Source organism: Hermetia illucens, chromosome 4, assembly GCF_905115235.1.
Source record: "Hermetia illucens chromosome 4, iHerIll2.2.curated.20191125, whole genome shotgun sequence".
Lineage (NCBI taxonomy): Eukaryota > Metazoa > Arthropoda > Insecta > Diptera > Stratiomyidae > Hermetia > Hermetia illucens.
The window spans coordinates 93013077-93038875 of NC_051852.1; the positions used below are offsets into that span (position 1 = coordinate 93013077).

The window sequence follows — 25799 nt, forward strand, 5'->3', positions numbered from 1 at the left end:
TGACCATGCCGTTTGGGCTCTGCAATGCACCTCAAACCATGCAACGACTGATGGATAAGGTCATCCCTGCTCACTTACGTCATCAAGTCTTTGTATATTTAGATGACTTGCTGCTTATTACAGAGACCTTCGACCAGCACCTGCTGCTCTTAAGCGAAGTGGCTCTCTGTATGAGACGCGCTGGCTTGACGTTGAACATCCGGAAGAGCAAGTTTGTTATGAAGGAAGTTCGATACTTGGGGCACATCATCGGTAACGGGACGATTTGTACCGATCCCGACAAGGTACACGCCATTAAAGATTTTCCGCGGCCGAAAACCGTCAGGCAACTGCGGCGGTTTCTTGGGATGTGTGGGTGGTATCAGCGATTTGTGCCAAATTACGCTTCGCTGACTGCACCGTTGACAGACATGCTTCAGAAGAAGCGGCAGTTTTGCTGGTCTGAGGAAGCTATCTCGGCCTTCGACGCTCTGAAAACGAGTCTCTCCTCGGCTCCAGTTCTGCACAGCCCCGACTTCTCCAAGCCTTTCGCCATACATTGTGACGCAAGTCAACATGGCATAGGAGCGGTGCTGATGCAGAAGACAGAGGAGGGACATGAAGTTCCTATAGCGTATATGTCGAAGAAGCTTACACAGCCTCAGCGAAACTACACTGTTACTGAGCAGGAATGTCTGGCAGCGGTGGAGGCAGTGCGCAAATTCCGAGCGTATGTTGAAGGCACAACATTCGAAGTGGTAACTGACCACGCTTCGCTCAAATGGCTGATGAACCAGTCCGACCTTCACGGCAGACTGGCCAGATGGGCACTGAAGCTTCAAGGATTCTCGTTCATCATTAAAAACAGAAAGGGATCACAACATCTGGTCCCGGATTCTCTATCTCGAATGTATTCACCAGCGGAGGTGGATGCTTTGGAGAGAAGTGGGAACAACGCAGACGTGGATTTTAATTCACCACATTTTCGGTCTGCGAACTATTTGCAATTAATAGAGCGTATTAGGGAGAATTCCAACAAACTCCCTGATCTGCAGGTGTGCGATGGATTGGTATACAAACGAACCAATCATGCTTCAGGAGATGAGATGCAAGAACAACAGGCTTGGAAGCTTTGGATTCCGGAGGAGCTGACGATGGAGGTGATCACCCGTGCCCATGATCATCCTTTGAGTGCACATGGGGGGGTTGGTAAAACCTTGGGTAGACTGCGGTTGTGGTTTTATTGGCCTAAAATGGTTTCACAGGTCAAGGACTATATCCGCAATTGTGAAACGTGCAAGACGTCAAAAGCTTCCAACCAAACGCTCCAACCTCTAATGGGAAAAGCGCTCATCTCCGATCGGGTATTTCAACGTTTGTATATCGATTTGATCGGCCCATACCCCAGATCTCGCGCCGGAAATATCGGAGCAATAGTCGTTCTCGATTCTCTCTCAAAGTTTTCATTTGTGGAGCCGATTAAACGGTTTACCGCAAACGTGCTGACCGAATACTTGGAGAAGAGAATCTTTCATGTGTTTGGAATCCCTGAGTCGATCACATCTGATAATGGGGTACAGTTCAAATCCGTGGCTTTCAACGATCTTCTGAACCAGTATGGCATTCAACACATTTACACCGCTTTATACTCCCCGCAGGCAAACGCCTCGGAGCGAGTGAATCGCTCACTGTTGGCTGCTATACGCGCTTATATCGGTCCTGATCAAAGAGATTGGGATAACAAGTTGTCATCCATCAACTGTGCCTTGCGTTCAGCGAAACACGTCTCGATAGGGACATCACCCTATCACGTCGTTTTTGGGCAAAGCATGGTCACCCATGGGAGTACCTACGCCCTCTTACGACGCCTGAACGCCTTGCCTGATGCTACCTTGGAGATCTGTTCTCAGGATAAACTTGCTATTCTGAGAGCAGAGGTTCAAGGGCGAATCCTCCAGGCAAGAGAGACACAGAAAAGGGGTTACAACTTGCGATCCCGAGCTCGTGAATTTCAGGTCGGAGATATCGTGTATAAGCGGCTCTTCAACTTAAGCAGTGCAGCAAAACGATATAATGCCAAATTGGATCAGAAGTTCGTGAAGGCGAAGGTCATCGGTCGAGTCGGAACGGTTCAATACGAGCTGGAGGACATGGAGGGTCGTAACCTGGGCATCGCTCACGCGAAGGACCTCAAGGCCTAATGTGGGTTTGGATCTCGGTCTACCTTTCCCTGTAACCGCCAACACCCAGCCGCTATCAGCAGTGAGGCCCTCACTGGTCTTCAGCTTTCTTTCCTCGAGCGGGTCTCGAAAACCCAGCTGCCCTGTAGTGACCGCGGCTGCGCGACGGGAGCGGAATTTCATTCGGCTCTTTCTTAATCAATTTGCTTAAACAATGCATTTAATAGTGGGCAATTGCCTTAAAGTTCGCCGCAGATTGCACATTATTCAATGTATTCAAGCGAATTGATCTTGACAGGAGGGGAATGATTTGCCGCATCCGCAGGCGCATGCGTATGTTGCCGCAACATTGCCTAGCGAGTGAGAAAGGCTATGTAGCGGGAATAGAAGCGGTGCACGAAAAGGCAGCGAGAATGTTGCTGGGAGGAGGTTTTTGGCGAGAAGAAAAAAACGGGGGAGTTTTGTTTGAGATCTAGAGGCGAGTGGTCGGAGGAGATTTGGATGGGATTTTTGAGGTTTTTTGTTTGAGATCTAGAGGTGAGTGGTTGAAGGAGATTTGGATTGGATTTTGAGGAGTTGAGTGGAAGAAGGAGAAAAAGGCAGGAGCGAGTTTTTTTCCTTGGACGAGAGAATTTAGGAGGAGAAGGTGAATTTTGAGAAAAGAGGAGTTTTGGTTGAAGAGCTGTAGGAGCGGTTTGAAGAACGTCTTGGTGGAGGAGGAAGTTTTTTGGAGATGGAGAAGTTCTAGTGAAATTAGCGAAGGAAGGTGAAGTAATGGCAATTGATTCACAATAAAGAAGCAAAGGCAACTGGATAACTTTTCACCCGAAAGCAAAAATTGGAAAGGTAATAAAACATAATTGACTTAAGGAAGAGATCGGTGAAGCGTTTCGCTAATGATGTGATCAGACGAGCAATATAAGTGCCTCGCTTTAAGAAATCGGTGAAGTGTTTCGCTAATGGTGTGATCAGACGAACAATATAAATACATTTATCTAAGAAATCTTTGAAAAAGTTGTACCTATATTCGGAACTAAAAAAAAAAAGAAAGTGAAACAGAAAAGCTGTAATTAACATAGTATCTTTGAATTCGTGACATAATTTGTTGTTTTTTTCTTTTAGAACCTGTTATACCAGCCGTTAACCGAGCTCGGCGTGACGACTAGAGTAAGTAATTGGTTGGATTTTTCTTTTATTTTATTTTATTTTCTTTTTTTTATTTTTTTTTATTTTTAAATTTTTCATTTGCCTTATTATTTCTTTTTTTTGAATTGGTATAATTGTATATTTTATTGTCAACTTTGAGTTAATAGATAATATCCTAGAATTTTTTTTATAAATAATGAATTTTTCGTAATCGGAAGTAGTTTGAGGACTCCCTCTCCTTAGTTCCTCCTTACTCCCGCGGAATTCTTACAGAAGGGACATCCTCTAAAAGAATAACTGGCCGGAGGATGTCGAGGAAGGGTGGGAACCTCACCGGCCGCGCCTCGTCCAAGATCTGAGGCGGAAGGGACGGCAATCGGGAAGGGTAAAGACACGTTATTTTTAGTAATGAAGCGTGAGGGATCAAAGCGCTCAAAGGACCCCCCCACATTCCCGAGCCTGGCTAGCACAGAGGCGTGCAAGAACGTGTCGACCGAGAGCTTTGATAGACCTGCAATCTTCGTGGGCGGACCTTCACGGTCAAATTTTGCCAAATTGTTTAGTTTTTTTGGGATAGCTCTGCCCTCTAGGTCGTTATCGGCCACTCAAGGGATCGACTTGATCTCATATCACCATAATTATCATTACATACTACTTAACGAAGCCGATTCAATCGTTCCTATTCAACTCCTTTTAGTAGACATTTTGCTTTTAAATTCTCAAATATGGTGACAAGCTGGCTTTTAAACATAATTCAATTTACCTTAAGATTACAGTATTAGTCAACTTTGAAATGACAAACGTGGTATCATCGGAAACGGTCCCGAAGGGCATCCTTCAGTAGACCATCTCCAGTTTTGGTGCATTATTTGGGATATGTAGTGCTCTTTCTAGACTAGGCTCGTTGTAAATCTTCGTCGGACCTACATGGCAAATCTACGTCATGCTGTCCTCCTGTTGAATCTCCAGCTTATTGTAGACGTACTCCCATAGTCTAAGCACATATAACTGTTGGTGGAGGCTATACGCATTCATACCTTACATACTACTCACCCAATTTTGAGTTTCCCGATGTTAAGGAGTTTATTCGCGTATTGCTCCGCAACTTCCATCACAGAATCGCTCGAGATGGTACGTATCCAGGGATTCATTATCATCAACGGCGCAACAACCGGTATCCGGTCTAGGCCTGCCTTAACAAGGAACTGCAGACATCCCGGTTTTGCGCGGAGGTCCACCAATTCGATATCCCTAAAAGATGTCTGTCGTTCTGACCTACGCCATCACTCCATCTCAGGCAGGGTCTGCCTCGTCTTCTTTTTCTACCATAGACATTGCCCTTATAGACTTTTCAGGCTGGATGATCCTCATCCATACGGATTAGGTGACCCGCCTCCGCAGACTGTTGAGCCGGATTTTATTCACAACCAGACGAATGTGTTATCGCTCATTGATTTTGTTGTTGTGTAAGCTACGGAATCGTCCATCCTCATGTAGGAGGCCAAAAATTCTTCGGAGGCTTCCTCACTTGAACACGGCCAAGGGTTCGCCGTTTTTTTTTTTTTGCGCTAAGAACCCAGGTCTCCGAGGAATACATAAGAACTGGCAAGATCATCATCTTGTATCGTAAGAATTTTGATCCTGTGTTAGACGTTTCGAGCGAAACAGTTTTTTAAACTGAACTAGGCTCCGTTGGCAGCCAACAACCTTGCGCGAATTTCATCATAACAGGTGTTATCGGTTGTGATTTTTGACCCTAGATAGGAGAAATTTTCATCAGTCTCAAAGTTGTAGTCTCCTATCTTTATTTTGTCTGCGCGAGTTGATGTTGTTCGTTCTTTGGTTTTTGGCGCTGACGTTGCCACGATGTGCTTCGTTTTGCCTTCATTAATGTGCAGCCGAGATCTCGCCCCGCCTGCCCTACCTGGATAAAGGCAGTCTCTACACCTCGAGTTGTTATTCTCATAATGTCAATACCGTCTGCATAGGCCAGTAGATGGGTAGACTTGACGGGGATGTTGTCTCTTGCATTTACCACAGCATCACGAATCACTTTTTCTAGGGCCAGGTTAAAAAGGGCGCACTATACGGCATCTCCTTATCGTAGAACTTCATTGATGTCGAATGGTCTCGAAAGTGATCCTGCTGCTTTTATCGGGCCTCACACATTGGTCAGGGTCAGCCTAGTTAGTCTTACCAATTTCGTCGCGGTAACGGGTTCTATCATGGTAGTGTACCCTGGCTATGCTATCATGCTTTAAGTCGATGAAAAGGTTATGCAACTGATGGCCATATTCCAACAGGTTTTATATCGTTTGCCGCACAGAGAAAATCTGATCTCTTGCTGTTTTGTATGGAGGGAAGCTTCTTTGATATGGAGCAATGATGTTGTCAGCATATGGGGCTATTCGGCCTAGCAAGGTAGCGGAGAATATCTTATAGTTGCTGCACTGTACTTTTCGAGTTCACAGACTTGGTGGTTCTCCCAGGCTTCCCTTCTCCGTTCGTGAAGTCGCTTCAGCGCTCGCCGGAGTTCGTGATAAGTCTCTGCGCATACCCGCGTTCTTTGAGAATGCAACATTACTCGGTATGCAGCATCCTTCCATTCCGTTCCTAGCTTACATTCATCGCTGAACCAGCCGTTCCGACTTTTCTTGCGGCTGGGACCAACTATCGTTGAGAGCGTATCAATGATAACGTTCTTCAGGTGGTTGTGAAGATCATTTTTTGATACCTCATCTCCAGGACATCTGTTAGATGCGGTATCCATTTCCCCCTTATAGGCGTTGCAGTGGGCTGTATTGTGAATGGCTTCAATATTCACTATCGTTCAAAAACAGAGTGCATAGCCTTTCGCTCATATTTTCAAAGCCGATAACAGCATTTCATTCATTTTATTTTGATTTTTTGGCTGGCTAAGAAACCTATTCCGAACACATGGTTTACTGGATGGCTGCTATAATATATGGTGTTGTGGCTTTTCTCCAGAAATCCGATCACTCTCCGGCGCATGTCCGGCAACGCTTTTACGTCAGCCATATATTGAAACAGGTTATTGGCTAGCAGCTCAGCCACAATTGATTTGTACAGGGAGCACAATGGAACGTGTGCTCCATTAGAAATGCGCAAATTGTTATTCCCTTGTCGTTGCCGTGGTGGTCGTTTTGAAATCCATTCTATCCGAGGCTGCTTCCGTGGCTTAGTAACATTGGTTTTCTGTATAGACTCGCCTTCATCCTTCTCCGTCTGCAGTTTTCATTTAGAAAGAACTCCCAGCGAACACCACGTGGAGGTGGAGATTGGGTTTGGTAGTAAAGCTGTTGGTGTTGGTTAAGCAGGCGTTTCCCAGGTGTTATGCTCCACGGTGGGTACCGGAACGGGCATCGGTTATTTCCGAATATTCACGCTTGCCTCTTTCACGTCGACATATTTTTGAGACAGTCGGGATCTCGGATTTCTCGAGAGCAGAGCGTATGCGCTCTATACTACAAACCAGAAATTTTTCTCCTAGTGGCGCTTCCACCACCTCATAGAACGTTCTTTTGTTAATTGTCTTCGAGTTTAATTCAACAAGGACTCCCTTCGTTTTCCTTATTGAAGGTGAGATTAACCGTAGAGCCTGGATGAAGCCTAATTCAGACAAGCCATTCACTTTCTTCATTTCTCCAGTTCGCTTTGCAATGAACTATAATATATGCGGTCCTTCTTCTTTTTTAACCTTTGTCTTGTTCACAAACGGGGTCGGCTCGTCGTGGTAGGTTGCACCATTTTGTTCCATCAATGGCATGCAGTCGCGAGGCTTGGAAATCCCCATACAGCATATCCAGCCACCGCAACTTCGGCCGCCCTTTTCGTCGCTAACCATCGATTTCGTAGGCCGCATTGTGGATCGTGCCTTTAGCTTGACGATAACGATTTTTCTACATTCGTAATGTTTGATTATCGCGTAAGTGAGATCATTTCTTCGTTTTTCCCACGAAATTGCCACCGTTTAATGCGCCGCGGGGCAAGTGTGTTCTTCACCCTGTTTCATCAATGCCTTCATTCGCAAGACATCAATCTATGGCCGATTCGAAGTGCATCGGTGTCTTATGAGGAAATAGCCAAACTGTATTTCGCATTGAGAAGTTGCCAGAAGCCATCTTTCTCGGCATCAGGTCTGTGCTGCGTACGCGGTGAAGGAGTGAATATTGCGTTCAGCTGATATAATGATGAGCTTCATCAGCCGGTTATCAAATCGTTCGACTTCTTTAATTGCAACACGGAAACCTTCTGAGATGACAATGCCAACACCACATTGAATGTGTGGACTACAAAAAGAGAGAAGATTATAGCCATTTTTACCGCGTTCGCGTTCAATGTTGCAGCTTTTGGCGCCAGACCATCGGGTTTCTTGCAGAACGCAGATATCAATGCACCTTTTCCGAAAGGCTCTTGCGAGTTACTCGATCTTTCCAGTTAGGGTGCCAATATTAAGGGTGCAGACACGTATTTGTTTTATTGACTAACTTACTTACGTCCTGATGCCGTCCATGCGTTAAGAACCCTTGCCGATTTCTCGACAGGACCGGTGCCCGTCCTGTCGCGTCGACTGAGGAGGACGCGCTATCATTTTTCCGAGAGTTGTTACTCGATGCAATCATGTTGTTTCTGACGACATTGGGTGCATTTTCTTGGTTCGCCTATCGCGGGAGTTGTCACCAAGAGCGATCAGGTAGGATTTAGTATAGTGGAATAACTCCAACTATACTTTATTTATCTCTTCCCCTATATACATAAATAACACAGCGGAGTTAGTGAACTATCTGCGATCCTTTTGAAAATCACGGTGTTTTCAGCTTTTCGCACCTCTATCGTTGCTGTCCATTTCCGTCCGTAAAAAAGAAATGTGGCCCCGAAGGAGCTGGTTCCTGATGCAAACTTATATCACTAGAGCTGGATACAGGATACTCCGCCGAATATTGGAACCAATACATACTAATACAACTACAATGAGTGTTATGAATCGGAAGTCTCAACCAAGATACAACTACAAATTTTCGATTGGATAGGTCATCTACAGTGTATGAATAAAGCGAGAATACTCAAAACGGTTTTCAAGGGGAAAATTGGAAGAGGAAGGCTAGTTAAAAAACTGAAATTTTATTGCGAAGAATATCCTTCATGCTGCAAATGTGGCTAAAATTGGCGCAATGCATTACATTCTACGTGAAAAAAGTTAGTGGCTATTCGGCTATCAACTAGTACTTTAAGTATAATCTCCATTTCATTGGATGAAATTTGTAAACCTAGGTACGTCATACTACTGACAGAGGAGCGTTCAGATCTCGTTTAGACATCCGTTCGCTATGCTACCATTTTCAATTCTTCGTAGATAGGTCCTTTTGCATCCAAATTAGTCGTTCATTTATAGCACCACACTTTTCTTTCCGCTGCAAAATGAACCGAAACCTCGACGTCAAAACCAAATTTAAATAACGCCAACAGGTTTTTTAATAAGACCATCTCGTTCCGCAACATATTCCCTTCCTAATCATTTCCCCAATTTTCAACGGATCATGGTTGTATTTTCTGGAGGTTGAAAGCTAAGTTGAGTTGCTAAAAGGAGAAAAAAGAATGGAAAGATGCAAAAATCCTACTGTGTAACTTCCGCCACAGGTACACCAAGAAGGCAAAATGCTGTTCACAGCATAAATATATTATTAATCATCAATACTTCAAAGATAAGAAAAAACATTCAAGCAAACATAATAATTGCTCAATTTGCCAATGGTGAAACCTCATGAGAAAACCCGACATGCTTCATTGGAACTAATCTTCTGGCTTCCTAATATTTGCCGAAGATTGTATTCTCGACTTCGTAGATGTGAGAAAAATTCGTTGAATTAGTAAACAAAGCCCAATGAACGTTTAAAAAGTGTTTAATCACTGACCCGAGCAGAAATCGAAAAAAGTTTCACTTTCAGACGACAGAAGAATGTTTTCTTACAGATTTGTATCAACTTCATTTCGTTTTGATGGACAACCCACAGAAATTTTCCTTTCACCTGGAAAATACACAAAATATATCAGATCGACCTTGCTGAAGTTTGGGCAAACCTTTAAGACTTCAGTTACGTAAGAACCAATAACCAATTCGGGAAGAAGGGCAAAAACAACAACCGGCAGTCGTCTCATCATCCTATTAGTCAAACCCCGCAAAAGATATTAATCATGACTTAAGCCAACGAATCTCAATCTCATTGCAATCGAAAATCAGATTCAGACCATTTCGAATCCAATCTGATGAACACGCGTACATATTCGTATACAGAAACTTCGTTACGTTGAGTCACAGTTGGTGTTTTGCAGATCCCGCAGAAGTTTAGTCTCATCTTGCGGCCATTAATCGATCCAGGCAGGGGCTCTTCGTTCAGTACAGGTGAGTGTTGGGAAATTACTATTCGCGGATATTGCGAGGAGAGAAGCAAAGAAGGAATTCCTAGGAAGTGTCAGATATGACTGGACGAAAGTGATAGCGGATCTGCTTCCAAGAATATGTTTTATGAATTTTAATTATGAAGTGCTGCATTTCGCAGGATCAACTTGCAGTAGGTCCTGATTTGCCTTCAAAGGCTAGGTCAAAACGGATGGAGAATTAGGGAAACTTGGAATACTTCACATTTAGTTTTTATTCCCACTAAGAAACTGGTGCCGATAATTGCTCCACGGTAATTACAAAGTCTGAACTTCTCAGCCAAGGGGCCTACCGCGGCCTTATTAAAACCCATACAATAAATCATACGCGTGGTAAAAACGTACCGAAGTAAACTGCGTCGCTTGTTCCGTGGCCCGTCAAATGGCCTTTGAAAAGGATCATAAAGCAAAGAGAATAGTGCGAGGGTGCGACCGAGCCAATTAACAACCTTACACGTTCGTTTGCTCATCTGCAGGGGGTGCAGCACGTTAACTGTTGCAACCATCCAAACTGCACTCGTTCATTCGTCTATGAAGCAGACAGTCAGAAAGTTGGAGTCAACTCTTCACAGCGGATGGTGTGCATGCTATTCGTAACTATAACAATGGCAGGGTGCCATCCGGTTTCTTGATTCCGGGCATATGTTGTATGGGTGATGTTGCGTCAACAGCATGCATTTCAAGCATTTGTCATAATTTCGGGGCTCCGGTGTGTACATATCTGTTTGCTTTTAGTCAAATGGTCAGGTGATTAGCATATATGGTCGAAAACAGAAAATAGTCATGTCAAGTGAGTACAATTAACCCGAGCGGAAAGTAAACTCAAACACTTGCCTTCGTCCGGACTCACTGTTTGATTAAGGGAAGAGTGTCGACTTGTCCTCAACGTGTTTAAGGTGGCATGCAAACTTACAGCCCTAAATGTTTGGTCCATTGTTGTATACCGTTCTCTTGGATCTCAATAAGGCTGTATTCGCGAAAAGATTTAGGCGTACGATTTCCAATTCACCTTTATTAAAATTTCATAGAATTCACCACCGGAGTTGAAAATATTGGCAACTGTATTTTTGGCGAAAATTCTAAGAAACTTCAAGATCCACTTCCATGGAAGGACCAAAAAATGGCTAATTCATTTTGGGAGATTCTACTAGCGGTAGGCATCCAACCTTAAGCTGGCCAGATCTTACTCGTACAAGCCAAAAGTGAATGGATTTGTGGCCCATACAGGTGAGTTGCAACCGGTTCCCGAGGTTCGATTAGAAGATCGACCACTTGAAAGACAAGAATATGCGCTAGTTAACTTTATGTTCATCTGGTCGTGGGCTCGACCAACTCCAGAGTTTCATGTTCTCGTGTTTATTTACATTTTCCTAGTGGAGCAATTTGGTACACATTCGAACGACATAAACATGAGTGCTTAGTTGGCTTTTTCGTCGTATTTACTATCCCAATTTTTTTTAATGGAATATTTTGGTCTTAATTAATTTCAAGTGCCTAACTGACATTTTGTATGATTTCCACCTCCTCATGATGATTCAATTTGTTTGAAGAAAGAATGGGAGGAAGACAAAGATTAAATAGTAAATTATACTTAGCTCTCGGGAATGAAATACTTTGTGATTAAGTGGTACAAAAATTGGAGTCTTCTTATCATATAAAACTACATAAAAATTCAAAATATTCTCTCATATATCCCCAAACTCCGAAATATACGGATATATCAAAGCTATACTTATTATGCTCGTCCTGGTTCACAAGAAGTATACGGTGGTCGTACGGAAATGAAGGTTACTACCATTATCCAGCGAAACATCTTCATGGATGTCAAAAATGGCATAATGGAGCTGAAAGATAGCCGAAGAGGAGCTGAGAAAAAAAGGCAGCACAAGAGGCAGTGCCCTCACGGGCCAGGCGGAGAAAAAATAGCGTCGACCTGATGACGAGGACACAGCAAAAAGAATTCCGCGAGGTAGTAACCAAACGGACCAAGCAGCGCCGAAAAAAACTCAGCAACAACAACCTAAATTGAATAGCGACAACAGTGACTCCACTGTACCAGAGTCGTAGTCAACTACGACGGCAACATCACTGCCAAAGAAAGAGAGAAGGTAAAATCACGCCAGATGCAATTATTATCAAGCCGAACGAGGAAAGATTTTTCGCGAAAGTTCTTCGAGAAGTCCGCAACAACGTCAAAGCAGAAGACGCTGGAGTTGATGTTAAATCTATCCGACGTGCGCGAATCCGCGATATGCTTTGCGCATTTAACGCATTTTTCACAGCGCCGGAAGGTTGCGAGACTTATGCTGATAAGCAAGGGCAAAGGTGACCCTAAAGTCGCATCAGCGTATTATCTGCTTAGTATGGTGCTCAAGATGGCGGAGAGTAAGACGGGGTAGCCAAGGTGTCGTGCACTTTTCTTTGCTGGCCGTGATGCAGTAGGCGAATTTTCCAAGGCCTATTAGGGCCATCAGGCTGAATCTGCAGGGGGACTTATGTGAAGTGGCTTCCGTCACGAAATCTTACCAGGGGCATACTGATACCATGGGAACGGGGAAAGCTCCTGAATTCACATGTTTTAAGAGAATTTCTGGAGGATGAGAATTCATCGGACAGGTTTACACGTAAAGCCAAGAGAGACGTAAATGACCGTTCAGCATATTGGACACAGCGAGGAAGCTGCCCGAGAAACTCGTCAAGCTAAGAGGAAATACATACTGCGGGAGACTACTCACCAGAACAATATGGTTTTAAACTGAGGTGATCCTCAATTAATGCAATTGAGGAGGTGCTCCAAGCGGTAAAACTGTCTGAGCCACACTGTCGTCACTGTCAGCAAATGGTGCTGCTTGTGACCCTTGACTTCAGAAATGCCTTAAATCCTGTGAGGTGGTGTTACATGCTTGAGACACTGGAACACCGTTTCCATATCCTAGGCTACCTACTGCCGATATTAATGGACTATTTCCTTATTCTTCGAAACCCGGGACTTAGAATGAAGGTAACATGGGGGGCGGATTAGGAATCTATCCTTGATCCGGACCTTTAGTATGCCTTATACGATAGTCTTTTACGACTCGAGATGACTGATCGCATCTGGTCAAATACGTGGATGATCTTGCAGCACTGGTTACTTCACGCACGATTGAACAAGCTCAGCGTACACTGCGAATAGTGATACAGCCAGAAACCAGATTCCCTGGAGAATACTGAAGTCGCGGTCTTGCCCAAGGAGAGGGTTTCCACATTCCTCCCTATTCAGGTTAGTGGAACGATGGTCGCGTCGAAGCCAGTGACGAAATACCTCGGCATCATGATAGGCACGAACATAACCTTCTTCGATCAAATTCGCAACGCCGCAGATAAGGCTGCAGCAAGAATCTTTGCGATTTGCCGGCTAATGTCCAATGTCGGGGGTCCCTTATCCAGCATGCGGTTCAGTCCGTCTTTCTTTACCGTGCCGAAGTATATACAGACTCCCTTAGAAAGAAAATGTATCGCAAGTACAAAGACGAAGGGCTCTGCGAGTTGCGTCCGTCTACTATGCCGTCTCGGTAGAAAAGCTGTAATGGTGAATCATTCCGACCGCTCTCCATACCGGCGAGCGGAAGTTGATATACCTCAAAAAAGGTGAGGGAAATAAGGAAGATGTCACTTGCGAAGAGAGAGTCCGTACTCTCTGCATATGGCAGCAAGCATGGGAGAGAGAATCGAGAGGTAGATGGACCGCGCATCTCACAAAAGACGTGCGACCGTGGTTCAATTGAAAGAACGGTGAGATTGATTATTACCTAACCCAGCTGCTCAACGGACATGGGTATTTGCGCACACTCGGGAAATCACGGTCGCCTGACTGTATTTATTGCAAGTATGTAACGGACAGTGCAGAAGGTGGTAGCGCCATCGCCATCATCTTTCTATGGAAGGGTGTCTTGCGTCCCCGGACATCATACTTGAGGCCATGTTGCAGAACGAGGACACGTGGAGCGAGTGGTACATTATACTCATGGCATTCTTAAGGCTAAAAAGGGGGCGATGGATAGGGGAGATGCCAGAGTAGCTGAGGATCCCGAAATCCACGCGAGGCCTACTCAGGCCTAAGATAATAAGTGGTTCCGTGTTAGAGTCCTAGAGCTCCAGGGGGTACTTTAGCCAGTAGTCTGCACACACATAATTTTTCCAAAGTCATTTTCGTCACAATACTTTTAACTTGAAACTTTCGTGTACTTTGTAAGTTTACAGACTAGCCCAGACCTCTTTCTTCTATGTACGAAGTTGTTCCTCTACCCGTTGTAGCTCACAATATAATAAGTCCCGGTGTTCTTTGAAACTTCTGTATCTGCCGAGATTTGAATTACTATCGTTATTGAATCCCGGACGGTCTATGTTTGTTTGTGGATCTCTTTCCTCGTTCACTAGGTATCTTCAACGACTAATTCCTGTGAAATTGCTAGCTGAATGGTCCGTAATTTATTATCATTGGTACATTTACGAAAACTATGACTTCGGAGGTGTGTCGCACTGCCTCGTAAAAGTCCACTCCGGATGTTACACTTACAGAGCCCACAGCCGTTTGCTTACATGTAGTTTCAAAACCGTGTATATTGGGATAATGTCGGATAGCTGCTGAACAACCTTTGCTTCGCACAGAGCCTGGTCGTTTCATAAAGCATGTACCAATTGTTCACCCTATTTTCTCCAGGGCTCGTCATTAAATAACCAGCCTAGTTCGAGCCCCATTTGCTGCTTCATGATAGATCGTTTTTTCGGGAAGGATCCATGCACCACACACCGATTGCCAGCTTGGGGTACCAGTGGCCACACGTTAAATACATAAGTTAATAAGACTTGGATGGGATAGATCTCAATTTACGATTTTCAAATTTAACAGGAATATAACATATAACACAGCTGATAGTGAAATGTTTCAAAGAGATTGTAGTATTATTAACAAACTTATAGTAGTTCACAGTTGTCTACTTTATGTAAATCGATTGTCCTCAGCATCACATTATTGGGAACAGTTGGACATATTGGATTTATATATACTATGACTTACTAACTACGTCCAAATGGAATCGGCAGATATCAAAACACTCTTACATATGAAATACCCAAACCTTTTCACACGTGACCTTTCGGTTTCTGATTTGGTTTTAAAGTTTTGTGTGAAAGTAAACCTTACTAAAATCGTTTCAATGTCTGTTTGAAATGAAAAAAATTTAGTGAAAATATGTTGGTCTGTGAATCCTCTTACACATAGCAAGTGGCACCATTTTCTGTTGAGTCTACAGGGGCACACCATCCATGTGAAAAAAGAGTGTAATTTTTTGCAGAGAATATAGCCATTTGGGGTATCAAATGAAAAGGCTCCATTTTTACTGAGTCCTGCTTTCGATACTGGGTGAATCATAGGAGAGCTGGGATTTACAATGTGAGCCTCATAAAGTGAAACGGGCCGCGTTCTCAAACCCTATCGAGCTAAAAACAAGTCGGAATACCGGAAGCTCGCGCTTCGGGTATAAAGGTTTTGTGTTCATCTTATGTAAGAAATTTCAACGCACATTTTTCTATCCGTATATAGCTACAAATCCAACATATTGCTTCATATTTTTCCAAACTACGAGACATACGTACATATTACAGCCATAGATATTACGCTCACCCTAAACAAACAAACTGCCTATATCCGAATAATGTACACATATATGCACGTATATAAATTGATCGTACCCATATTTCCGATTTACTTCTTATATCTATCGGAATTAGGCACTACCCGCAAAGTTCATTAGCACGCATACACTATATACCTATATACACACATGTCTGGTTGGAGTAATTGATATTCATATACAAATGACTAAAAAACTAAAACAAAATAATTCTTTGGGACCCCATTCATAAGAACTCATTTGGTTGTGGTATTGACGAATTGATATGTGATGATGACGTCATGCAGTCATGCATGAAGAGTGCCCGAAATTCACAAAAAATGGTAAAGTTTTACCCCCTATAACTTTGTCAATAATGGTTGGATTTTCTTCAAACTTGACTAGCTTGTGCACTATGTTCTTTATTATACGGGATTGAATATAAGGGGGGTTGCCGGGTAAATTTCTAAAATGTGGAAATATACTATTATTAACTTTATTTGTGCAGATATCGGAACCGGATATATTTTGAGGCCTAGATTTCGTAGAGATGCACCACTGTGATTTTTTTCAGATTTTTCGGTTGGATAGGTTCTGAGAACGAGACCTGTTACACTTTTTGGGGGTCATATTTTGAGCCCTCACTCCCCTGTGTTTCACCCAATATCAAATATTGAACCAGTTTCGAAAAGTACTAATTGAGACCTTTCACTTGATACCCCACATGGCCACATTTTATGAAAAAAACTTTTGCACCCTCCTTTCACATGTATGGGGAGCCCCCCCTTAAACTTAACACAAAATGGCGTCAGTTGCTGCATGTAAAGGGAACGGCAGATTACATACTTCTACCAATTTTCGTGACAATCGGTTCAACCGTTTCCGAATAAATCGGGTGTGACAGACAGACAGACAGACAGACGGACAGACAGACATCGACGCGATTCTAATAAGGTTTTGTTTCACACAAAACCTTAAAAAGACATATCTACTCGAAATGTAGGCCTCGAAATCCATTCCGTTCCAATATCTGGTTTAATAAAGTTAATAATTTACCATAACACCCCGTTAAATTCATCCTAGAAGTAAAAAATTTCACACCAATATAACAGATAATTAAAGGCAAAATTTTGGGGTTTGAAGAAAATCGACCTATGCTTCCCTTGCTTCCCCTTGCTGACGTCACGCCACTGATTATCCATTACTCGATACAGACACCGTCCTAATTTCCTCCCAATGAGTTCTCCACACCCTCCGAGCATGAGGGTGAAACTTCAACCTTTACCAAATTCGAAATCACTTATTTTGGCGCACCATCAGCTTGACAAGATGCTGTAAGAATCTAAAAAAATGAAAAAGTGCGATTCAGAATACAAAGAAAGGCAGCGTAACAAAGGTACATTGCATGCTGCATGACAATTCCAGGAAGCGGGAACAAAGCAACTCTTGGACTCGTCTAGATGGGACGTTTCAAACCACCCCGCATTCCCCTGATTTGGTGACCAGGTTTCCAAAGAACCAAAATGTCAAAAGAGAGGAAAAGGAGTGAGGGAAAGAGCTGGTGAGAAAGAGACATGAAGAAATTGATTCTCCAGATCATCACCTCCTTCGAAATCGGCAGCCACTATGTTGGGAAATAAATTACTTAGTAAACATAGTATTATTATTTTCCTAAATTATTTTTGAAGCGTCTTCACGTGCCACGTACACATATATTTTATAACGACTTCGAAGGTACTGGTGAAATTCGGCCACTATATGCATACAACAAATGAATACTCCAAAACTACTTTTTTATTTACGATAGAAAAGAGTAATGTAAATGAGCACAACAAAAATTATACATTCTGCGTAATTTTCTCAACACATGGCAAAAAAATCCGTCATTTTAGTTTATTTTTGTGATTTCCTGTTTTGTAAAAAGTGCCTTTCATCAACGGCGCAACAACCGATATCTGGTCTAGGCTTGCCTTAATAAGGAACTCCAGACATTCCGGTTTTGCGCCGAAGTCCACCAATTCGATATCCCTAAAAGCTGTCTGGCGTCCTGACCTACACCATCGCTCCATCTTAGGCAGGGTGTGCTTCGTCTTCTTTTTCTACCATAGATATTGCCTTTAAAGACTTTCCGGGCTAGATCATCCTTATCTATACGGATTAAGTGACCCGCCCACCATAACCTATTGAGCCGGATTTTATCCATAACCGAACGGTCATGGTATCGCTCATAGATTTCGTCGTTATGTAGGCAACCGCCCATCCCCATGTAGGAGGCCAAAAATTCTTCGGAGGATTTTTTGTCTCGAACGCGGTCAAGAGTTCGAAATTCTTCTTGCTAAGAACCCAAGTCTCCGAGGAATACATGAGGACTGGCAAAATCATTGTCTTGTACAGTAAGAGCTGTTTCGAGCGGAACAGTTTTTGTAAGCTGAAATAGGCTCTGTTGGCTCACAAGAACCGTGCGCGGATTTCATCATCGTAGCTGTTTCTTTTGTGATTTTCGACCTTAGATAGGAGAAATTATCAACGGCCTTTCAATTACTTTTTTCAAATGTAGGGTAGGTAGATATCAGTGGCCGCTCCGAGGAGCCCAGTTAGCGCTTTTGATGCCACAAACTCCTAAGATCGTGACTGTTGTTATGGGAGCAGGGAGGCCGAGTCGAGCCGCCTCGAATCTTCACAGCCAACCCATAGCACGTATATAGATTGATCGTACCCATATTTCCGGTTTACTTCTTATATCTATCTGAATTAGGCACTACGCGCAAAGTTCATTAGCACGCATATACTATATACCTATATACACACATGTCTGGTTGGAGTAATTGATATTCATATACAAATGACTAAAAAACTAAAACAAAATAATCCTTTTCCATGGAATTGATACGAACTAACTTCGTTGTGGTATTGACGAATTGATATGTGATGATGACGTCATGCAGGTTGTAGAGTGCACGAAATTCACAAAAAATTGTAAAGTTTCACCCCCTATAACTTTGTTACTAATAGTTTGATTTTCTTCAAACTTCACCAAATTATGCACTATGTTGTTCTTTATACGCGTGCCAAATTTTGCACTTCTGGGATGAACATAAGGGGGGTGCCGGGTAAATTTCCAAAATGTGGAAATATACTATTATTAACTTTATTTGTGCAGATATCGGAACCGGATATATTTTGAGGCCCAGATTTCGTAGAGATGCACTACTGCGATTTTTTTCAGATTTTTCGGTTGGATAGGTTCTGAGAACGAGACCTGTTACACTTTTTGATGGTCATATTTAGAGCCCTCACTCCCCTATGTTTCACCTAATTTCAAATATTGGACCAGTTTCGAAAAGTACTAATTGAGACCTTTCATTTGGTACCCCACATGGCTGTATTCTGTGAAAAAAAATGTTGCACCCTCCTTTCACATGTATGGGGAGCCCCCCCTTAAACTTAACAAAAAATGGCGTCAGTTGCTACATGTAAAGGGAACGGCAGATCACATATTTTTACCAATTTTCGTGATGATTGGTCCTGCCGTTTCCGGATAAATCGGCTGTGACAGACAGACAGACAGACAGACAGACAGACAGACGGACAGACAGACAGACAGACAAACGGGCAGACAGACATCGAATCGATTCTAATATGGTTTTGTTTCACACAAAACCTTAAAAATGACCTCAAGAATATGTAATTTTTCAGGAATACCTTTTTCGTCGATGTCTTAAAAATTTCATGATTTGAAGTTTTCTAAAATGAATTCTCAGTGACTTTATGATGCCCTGATCCATTGGTTGGAGAACTGCCGTAGTATTTGGAATATTCGGGTGAGCTGGACAGATCCAAGAGGAATAAAATTTTCTTTTTCTACCGAATAAATCACTTGTCCCCCCCTCCCCCCTCCAATTTTTTCAAATAATACTGACGTCATATTAACATTAACGAAACACTTTTCTCATTTAAATTTCATTATGTTATCTGGCATCATTCAAAAAAATATACCTGTTTCATCTGTATTGAAAACTTCATCGTCGTTGCATCCTTTCCTTAAATTTGGCCATACTGTGATTATCCAATCGTTGTAGATCCGGTGCATCTATTGCTTCCCCACTTTTTTTATGGAAAAAAAAATGTTGTGCCTCTTTCTAAATCGTTATATCCATCGAACCGTGCACTCAAAATCTTCTAATTCAAGTTATCTAACAAATGCGAACGCTTTCGCTTGTAATATAGGATCGCTGATGGAAATATTGCCGCTTCTTTGAATTTTAAATCATTTAAGTAAAACATCGTCTAACCCAGATAGATTACAAGACCTAACCTTTTTTACTTTTGCCAAAGTTGAATTGTTCTCATATTCACTCTGCATTTCCAAATTGTGGAAATAGTTGAATGAGCCACTTAAAAAATGAGATACCATGCATGCGTATTTGCATGCATCGCATATTTATTCAAAACTTACGTTAAATTCTTTGGCAGTGCTGACATTCGACCTTCCAGCTTCCAAGCGGCAAATAATTCCTGCTTTTTCGGCGATTATCAATTTCTTCTCGCTATGCCGACCTTGTTTTGGCTGTTTTAAATTAAGTGAAACTGAATTTTACTCTAGGAAAAAGTATCAGCTCGCCTGATTTACAGTAGGAACCGCTTCACCAAAGGTTGTCACACGTTACCACTCCTCAGTCGGCAAAAAAGGGAACGTCCACTAGCCGCGATACGATGGGGAACACGGTGCAGAGTAACAAAATGACCAGGAACTCCGTCCGAATGGTGGACCTCATCTGATGATTTTAGCAGCGTCTTAAATGCTCACTCTTTCGTTTATGATATTTTACATTTTTCATTCTTTTTCATTATTTGTGTGTTTTGAACCAATCAACGATAAATTTTTTATTTCAAACAAGTTTCTCAATGGTTTTTCCCGATTTGTTCCTAATGACCCCATTTCACGAAAAATAATCTTCTTGTCCTCTTTCCTTAATAAGTCAACCCCAATCAAAACAAAAATTTCACTCTTCACAAGGTTTCCACCGAGACCGAGAAAATTGATGCCAAACTGACCACTGAACACAATACTGAATTGATTTCATACGTTCTGTCCCGCTGGCTTTTTATTGAGGCCCAAACACAACCCTGGAGTGACTGCGTGCGTGACAGATAATAGTTTGTTGCGTTATTTCCAATATGACGGCACTTTCGTTTGAGAACTGCGGTAAACACTATTTGCGTTGCAAGTGCTATTTATTAATGTCACTAGCATTAGTAGCGTAGCTTCCATTCATAAAAAATAAATTTAAGCCGGAAGTATGTGCACTTTTAGTGGCATTTAATTGTATGAATTTCATAACATAAAATATAGGATTAGCCATGCAGGCTAATTGTAGAAACTTGAAGATTATGTACAGTGCCGCGCAGACTATCGACCTGCGTGCATATTTTATGTTATGAAAATCATACAATCAAACGTCAATAAGAGTAAACATACTTCCGATTTAAGGGGGCCATCCCGTGTGTCGGATCCGAGGAATCGTTTTTTTTTTGGCATCAATTGTATCTAGATATTGTGTAGAATATATGGGCAGGTTTATGTCGATCGCGGTAATAAAGCACGTATTTATCGGTCCAAATGACGTTCGAATGACTTCGCTAAAATCATAAGAATTAAAGCCAAGGCTGTACATGTGTGAGCTAGGTATAGCAGTTTAATGGTCAGTTAAGATTTTACGGTTGAAAATCGCAGTCTCCTTTTTAAATGCATTTTTCTCGAAACTGCATATTAAAAATCGACTGCCACCATAGCCCAAAAACTATCCAACAAAATTTTTTAAAATTTTCAGGACTTATTCAGAACATATTTCTACGGTCCGCAAACTAGGATAATTGCGATTCATTCAGTAGCTTTTTTTTATTCATTAAAGAAACCTTTAAAAAACACCAAAATTCACAAAAAAAAGTTTAACACGGCGCCCAAAAATTTACCTTTCAATATTTTTTAATAATCCTAGATTGCGGACAGTGGTTTACATTTTTTCTTTAAGATGATCACAGCGTCCTCTAGCGTGGCAGCAGGAAAACAGCTTTTTTTGGAGATGGGTGTATACGTCGCTCTGTATTTCAATAATCAGCGATGTTACCATGCTGGAAAAATTACTATGCATGCTCAAGATATCAATAAATATATGGTGAAAAATTCATATTTGTACCTTTATCCAGTTCGTCACAAAAAATTCCTAAAGAAAAGCGAAAAAAAAACGACCTTGACACGGAATGACCCCCTTACATTTAATTTTTATGAATGGAAGCGACGGGACTAATGCAAGTGACATTAATAATTAGCACTTGCAACGCAAATAGTGCCTTCCGCAATTCTCAAAATGAATTCATTCAAATTAATTACATTCAAAAGTTGCAGCCGAGAACGAAAATCGCAGCCAAATTGAAGAACGAACCTTGCCGACATGGAACGAACTTTGCGGACTTGAAATCTTCATTGTACATTGAAGCTGCGTGCGCATTACGCACGCATCGAAATTGTGCTTCTTTCTTAACTCGGTAGTTCCCCTAATTTGATGATTCCTTGGTGTTTTACTTACTGTGTTGTCGTTATAAGATTCAAATTCAGCCAATTCATCGGTGAATTGTTCCTCGCTATAAAAGGTTGGTCGTAATAACTGATGTTGTTATAAACAATATATACTGCATTACAATTTCACTCTCAGAATCCACCCAACGATTAAACGAATTTGATATTTAATAGCTGATGGTATTATGTTTTGTTCACTCTGTCACATTATTATTCCAAGAAAGATAGGATGATCTAGAATGAAGGCAAAATTTCAATAAAAATAGACATCCGACTAACTGTCGTTATGTTCATCCAAAGTATAACAATTCGGATCTTGAACACAAAAATGTCGGAAACTATCGTACAAGTACACATCGGCGATAATTGAAATGGAATCAGAGTCATAATAAAATAATGTAAACATCAGCCTCTGATCTACCTCCAACATCTACTTAAATAATGCCCAAATGAAAAAGAAGGAAAACTACTTCTAAGTAAAACGTGCAATTATCTCGTTGATTATAGTTTCTCTAAGTTTGCTGAATTTTGTGGTTTTCCTGGGCTGCCTCGGTAGCCTCAAAGATATCACCTGTAAAAAATTAGAACGATTTAAGATGCTATTTGATTGGCACAGTGTCTGTTACTTGAGTATTTCCGGTTTTAATGCGGATCTCTGCCCCAATCTCAATTGTAGTAACTACTTACTTATTACTTCCTTGACCTCCCCTTGATGTAAGTCGGGCAGTTCAATGAAATTGTTTCTTGAAAATCTGAGTCACCTAATTGAGTTGAGTTTGTACTCCGAACGGCTTAACTCGAACAATGTTATGAATGTTTAAAATGATAGATGTGTGGATTCGTGAATGCTATTTAATTGTCATGTGTTGTTTTTTTTATCGATTTAACGCGATAAGACATATGTCTGTATGTGGCGTTATGACTATTTCAAATCATGAGCCATATTCAAAGCTAACGAAAGTGTGGCATATATGGTTTCAACACGGTCATATGTGGAGTTGATTAACACAGATTCTGTAATATCTTGATTCGATGAAGAGATTGAATTTATCACAGTGGCCATACCACGTTGCAAATCTGTGGATCCCTGTATAGTTAATCGAGTTTATTTGTGTACCCAAATTTTAATTTATATCATACAGTGCTAGCAGAAAAGCCCATGAATTTTTTCGCTCCAAATTTATCTAATTCGAAGTTATTGTCCACCACGCACAAAGGAGTGTTTCCTCAATTGAAATTGGTTTCAATTTATCGTTCATATTCAATCCCAGCAAACGCTATGCATACACCAAATTGCCTCAATTCAATTTGGACTATAATGACTGATGGAATGTGTATCCCGAAGCATATTGTAACGACCTTGACCTCTAATTGAATGTAACACTGATATAAATTGATCTATTAGATTGCTTATCACAGAATTGTGTAGGCAGCTCTCGAGTATGCGGGCACAACTCATGTCGAAAGCATGTTGAGATGTTTCGTTAATCGAATTTTCGAAAGCGTATTTGTCTAGGCTTCAAGACAAAAGATCCCAACAAAAGTTAATCCCAGCTTACATGAATGCCTAACACGAGATTAGTGTCAATGTGATTTTAATTGCATACTTACCTGATCGCTTGAATTTTCTCTTGCCTTCCGACCGAATGAAATGTGTAATGCCTTCAGCAATTTTTACTCCAAATAATATACCGACGTCTTGTCGGAACATTTGCAACAAGCAAGCAAGCTTGATATTCCTTCGGGATAAATTCATCATCATTACCTCCATCGGCAGCAGCATCGTCTTCAGTACCCTTTCATTTCACCATTTAACCTTTCTTTTAGACTCATCATCCTGAATGCAAGGGATAGTTATAATCTATTATTAATCAAAGCGAAAGAAAAAGTCGAAAGTTTCTCCTCGACTTAAATAGTAGACTTTCTAGATTTCAAATTGTATATAATCTCTCCGATATGTTGTTTTCGAGATGAATTTGGTAAGTTCCCAACTTCGCCTTCGGTATGAAACTGGGCCAGAATGCAAAGCTGGTTTCATCGCGTGATAATTATTTATTCTTTCTTTCAATGTGAATCTTTGAAATGTTTGCAAATTAACATGTCTGAATTTAAGTTTTTGCACTTTCTTGGCATACCAGACAGTATGGATATCGGATACCGAGCTGTAAACTATACTTAACTTAGTTGATCCTAATGACGAGTAGCAGTATAAATAGAAGCACTAATTGGTAATAAATAAATATAATTGATTTTTAATTTTGGCAGCCGTTGCTGCAGTTATCGCTTTCCACATTCAAAATGTAATATAGATCAATCAAGCTGATATAAAAGCCAGTTAGTTTAGTGATGGAAGTCAAAGCTCCAAGCTTAGACGTTTTGTTAGGTCCCCTCTCTGAAGAAAACCTTGCAGCTGCATATGACGTGTTGAGCCGTTTCCTCCTCTTCCACACATTGGCCACATATAGCCCAGTCCACCACAACTTTTTCCATGTGCTGGCTTAAAGAGCAGTATGCTCTTAAAAGCCATACTATGGTTTTCATGTCCCACTTCTTAAGGGAAACCAAAAATGCCACTCTAGCGGATGTGGCCTCTTTCATGAAGATCTTCAGCTGCCGGCAGGAATTCAAATCCTTCCATTCGGCTCATGAATCCTTGCAATTTTACCCTTAAAAAAAGACTTGACGATGGATACCCGGACGCCAAAAGCTGGCTCTAGATCCACCATTATGGGTCCACCCTCCTGGCGAACTAGCATGTCAGCATCCCTGTTAGCAGCGATGTTCAAGTGCCCTAACACACAAATTAGCAGTGTTCCGTTCCGATTGGCCAAGTTTCAACAGTATCTGGTGGATATTCTACTTCTACTGGCTAGTGCGTTTAGTGCTGATAACACTGCCCGACTGGCGGAACAGATACCCCGGTACCTCGCCATTTTTCTGATAATGCTTCTTCGAATGCAGTTTCATCGTAATTTTTCGGAGTTTTCAGGGCAGTTTCAAAACGAGATTTTGCGGGAACTCCCCTGCGTCCGATCCTACTTCATCTAGTTTGGTTATTACGACGGAGTATGTCCTTTCAAAGACGAATCTGGAAACCATATGATCGGCTGGCGTCAGAGCTACCTGATGTTTGCCATAAAATTTCCAGATGGACGCATAACCGTATGATTGGCCGCCTTTTTACGCACCATTGGTATCAAGTCGATATGCGTTGTTAGCTATTTTCTGCTTCACTTCCAAATGAATGAAGTGTAGATTTAGGACAGAGTTGAGACTCATTTTGGGTGTATGTATCCATTGAATCAATCTCACTCCACGTGCCAACCTATCTCTTCTGTATGTTGAGAGGTTATCTGAAAAAGTGGTCCCTGCTCTGCGAGACGCTAGATGGCCAGAGGAGGATTGAGATCACGTCGGGAGTAGGACGGGGATCCATTTTAGGGCCGGGCCTCTGGGACGATTCCTACGATGGTCTTCTTAGACACGACATGCCAGACAAGTGGCTCCTGGTCGGTTATGCAGAAGACGCTGCGGCACTTGTTGCGACGGGTAAGCGGATCGATGACTGCTCATCGCTTGCTCAACTCGAAGATCAGCTTTTTCGAACAAATCAAAGCAACAGTGGACAGAGCTGCAGCTGGAGTCTCGGCCTTGAGTCGGGTAATGGCGAATATTGGGTGCCCGGTATCTACCAGAAGACGTCTTCTTATGGGAGCAACACAGTCCGTTCTGCTCTATGGCGCAGAGGTATGAGCCGATGCCCTTGACAATGAAGTGCATAATCAAGTGCAGAGACGGGGAGCTTGC

General features: G+C 41.9%; 1 long non-coding RNA gene across 1 annotated transcript in view; it reads right to left on the reverse strand.

Annotated features, from left to right (window-relative positions):
* LOC119656258 overlaps positions 1–19805 on the reverse strand; it is a 33086-nt gene extending 13281 nt beyond the window's left edge. Inside the window, exons 1-2 of the long non-coding RNA XR_005250027.1 lie at positions 19731–19805; positions 19412–19668 (exon numbers count right to left, since the gene is read on the reverse strand). This is a non-coding gene — a long non-coding RNA (uncharacterized LOC119656258). The remainder of the gene's footprint in view (positions 1–19411; positions 19669–19730) is intronic.
* Between the last annotated feature and the right edge of the window lie 5994 nt (positions 19806–25799).